Source organism: Sinocyclocheilus rhinocerous, unplaced genomic scaffold (assembly GCF_001515625.1).
Source record: "Sinocyclocheilus rhinocerous isolate Xijiao unplaced genomic scaffold, SAMN03320098_v1.1 scaffold934, whole genome shotgun sequence".
Taxonomy (NCBI): domain Eukaryota; kingdom Metazoa; phylum Chordata; class Actinopteri; order Cypriniformes; family Cyprinidae; genus Sinocyclocheilus; species Sinocyclocheilus rhinocerous.
Window position 1 is genome coordinate 935,219 of NW_015658752.1, and position 3,846 is coordinate 939,064.

At 34.8% G+C, this 3,846-nt stretch overlaps 1 protein-coding gene across 1 annotated transcript in view; it reads left to right on the forward strand.

Annotated features, from left to right (window-relative positions):
• The window catches only part of LOC107722897 (sodium channel protein type 2 subunit alpha-like), a 44,670-nt gene that overhangs the window by 33,643 nt on the left and 7,181 nt on the right, over window positions 1-3,846 (forward strand). The window lies entirely within an intron of this gene.

A 3,846-nucleotide genomic window follows, 5' to 3' on the forward strand; every position in this document is an offset into this window, starting at 1 on the left:
CTGTGAGTCAGAAGTGCCAGACTGTCCTTGCAAAGTTGGAACTGCCCAACTTTATAGATACAGCCTTTGTGCCACAGACGCATTGTAGGCTACTGGTTCAGGAAACAGTCCTCATCCATCCTCCATAAAATGCACAGCACACATCTGAATATTTGGGTTGAAGTGTTCTGGAACAGTGTTTTAAATACAACTTAACCACTGATTTCTAGTCATGTCCTCTTTTGGAAGGCCAAACAAGGTAGTTTCGAAACAACGAAACACACAGCGACTCCACAACATGGCGGCGGTGGCAACAATACTAAAGCGAGAATAAAAGTTACGCCTTCTTTCTTTGCGTGAACATTTGGGCGGCGTTATGCAAATCTTCCCACATCGTGACGTAGATATGTGGGGCCGTGTTAGAATGAGCCGTTTTAGGAGGCGTGGCTGACTCTTAACTTTTATAAAGAATATCTCTTTGGATTTGAGACTTTAATCTTTGCAACTTTACAGATCTTCTTCATGCACCAAGAGCTTGTAACACTCCAAAGAGAAAGGAAAAATTGAAATCGCATCATATGACCCCTTAAGACTGAAGGAATAAAACTGTACCGAACACACAAATGCAAAGCAGCATGATTCAAACGCCAAACTGACAGCTGAAGGTACACAGTAAAAGCACCGCAGTGGTTTTTCATAAACTGACATACAACCTACAACTTCACACAGGGTCAGACCTGGTTGAAACTAGTCTTGCTGATGTTCCTGCTGTGACCAGGGTGGGTAAACAAAGCGTAGTTTCCCCGGAGACGCCCAGCGGCTGTAAATGAGCTTCTCTGTGATGAAGCGATGGCCGCCCCTCTTGGCGTGTTCGTGAGTGCGGTACATGCGGCACTCATCCAGACGCGACGGCTCGTAGTAGTGGTACGGCACAAACGAGTGGTTGGCGTTACTATAATCAAGCCAAAACACAGAAGTTAGTGAAGAAATATCATTTTACAAAAGAAACAGGCAAAAATGCATAAATGTTTAGATATTTTGTAGTCCATAGATATGCATAGTCCAAATCAAGCTCACAGGATGCTAAATTCATAACAAAATATACTTAATTAATTATATTAATTTAATTAATGTTATATTAATTTATTATTATTTATCATATTAATGTATTATTTCTAAATCATTCTAAATTATTTCTAGTCTCTCTCTCTCTCTCTATGGGGTGCTGTGTGTACATTAATGAGGAAAAAAAATTAACTTAAATGATTTTAGCAAATGGCTGCAATATAACAAAGAGTGAAAAATTTAAGGGGGTCTGAATACTTTCCGTACCCACTGTATATAATAAATTACATAATTATCATTTTAGTATTTATTTATCATCACAAATGCTCATTTTATCAGGTAAAATTAATTTTTATAGAGAGAGATTATGTATTTAAAATTTGATATATGTTATACTGTATATGTTTTATAATTTATATTTTATATATTTGCAGCCTAATTTCTTTAAATTGCTCCAAATCAACATAGTGTGGTCACATTTCAAATTCAGCTGATCTTTCAATTCTGAACTTTGCACAATCATCCAAACTGCAAAACAGACAAAACTAGTGAGTGCACAGATCGATGTGCACCAATAACTTTCCCTCTCCATTCCTCTTTCTTTTTTCCCAGCTTCTCCCCTCGATCGTTATTGTCATTGCCGGAAGCGATGCGTCCTCCTGCCATTGTTACTGCTAACCATTACGCACTGGGCAGATTCTCATTACACTCATGTGTTTTCCTCTCTTTACCAAAAGTCAACAGAATAAAAAACAGATGCACTTAGTTTTACTGGTGTATCAGTATGGAATTATTTTTGTGTCTTTATTATTCAATCAAACATTCTGTGGGGTTCAAATTGATTTCATGTTGACTTGAAGAGCGTAGAGAGAAATGTGTGCCTGGATTTGTGTATGATTTTCTCTAAAAATGTTTTTAGAAATGGAGTAAAATTGATTAACATGAACTCGTCCTAAAAGACAATGAACAAAAACTACTTATTGGCTGCAGGGTGCTTGAGACCATTGAAATTCAACTGTGACATAATCCTGTCTGGTCATCATCTGTGGTGTTTTGCTAAACAATTACAAGCTGTGCTGTGAATTGCAAGCGATGGTAGGGAGCATTGACGTGCTGCTTTATGTAATAAGCTCAGGGGTGGGGGTCGATATTAGTACTGTTATTGACCAAACGCTTGCGTACGTTCTCCACACGAATGTGATGTTGCGATGACTTCCTCCCCTCACGTGGCAATCACTGATCTCTCCTCTGTCTGTATTGACAGTGTCTGCATCCGGATGTGCCAGTGCTGCTGAGTGCCTTTAACATGCGCTTTCATTTATTTTTGTGTTTGTTCATTTACAGTAAACGTTAATACTGTGGCTTCACCGTACTTCCTAAAGGGCATGCTTTTTCATGCCAAGGTTGTCAATGTTGTGCGTCATTCAGAACTGAACTGAGAGGCATTTAAATAGCATTTCCTGAATATGAATTGAAGTAGTAGACAATTTAATTTATTTATATATAAATCTATATAAATTATTTAAAATAATATATTAAAATATAAATTAGAAATATATAATATATATATATATATATATATACAGTGGGTACGGAAAGTATTCAGACCCCCTAAAATTTTTCACTCTTTGTTATATTGCAGCCATTTGCTAAAATCATTTAAGTTAATTTTTTTTCCTCATTAATGTACACACAGCACCCCATATATATGTGTTTTCCTCTCTTTACCAAAAGTCAACAGAATAAAAAACAGATGCACTTAGTTTTACTGGTGTATCAGTATGGAATTATTTTTGTGTCTTTATTATTCAATCAAACATTCTGTGTCTGAGAGTAAAACTAATTATTTTGTAATTAAAAAATAAAAGATTGCAAAAAAAAAGTCTTCTTAAGGCTCAAATATTATTTGCAGTGCGTATAAATCTTTGAAAATCTTTTATTTTTCTTTGTGCACTTTAAACACTTTTCATTGCGAAACCACAAATGTGACTCTCTTTTCTATGGAAGCCCGTTTCCACCACTGAAAATTTTTTTTAAAAAAAAGGTAATTGCGACTTTTTATCTCTCAATTCTGACTTTTTTTCACAGAATTGTGAGATATAAACTCACAATTGCGAGCTATATAAAGTCAGAATTGTGAGATATAAAGTCACAATTGCGAGCTATATAAAGTCAGAATTGTGAGATATAAAGTCACAATTGCGAGCTATATAAAGTCAGAATTGTGAGATATAAAGTCACAATTGCGAGCTATATAAAGTCAGAATTGTGAGATATAAAGTCACAATTGCGAGCTATATAAAGTCAGAATTGTGAGATATAAACTCACAATTGCGAGCTATATAAAGTCAGAATTGTGAGATATAAAGTCACAATTGCGAGCTATATAAAGTCAGAATTGTGAGATATAAACTCACAATTGCGAGCTATATAAAGTCAGAATTGTGAGATATAAAGTCACAATTGCGAGCTATATAAACTCACAATTGCGAGTTATATTTTATTTTTTATTCAGTGGCGGAAACGGGCTTCCATACTTTTCTGCCGTCTTTTTTGTTTGCGAGTTGAAAAGTTTTGCCTGCGAGTGAAGAGAGTCACATTTGTGGTTTCGCAATGAAAAGTGTTTAAAGTGCACAAAGAAAAATAAAGATTTTCAAAGATTTATACGCACTGCAAATAATTTTGTTATCAATTTCTTTATTTTTGAGCCTTAAGAAGACTTTTTTTTTTTTTTTTTTTTTTTATTTTTTTTTTTTTTTTTTTAAAAAAGTTGAAATTTTTACTTATCGAAGTTTTTTCTCT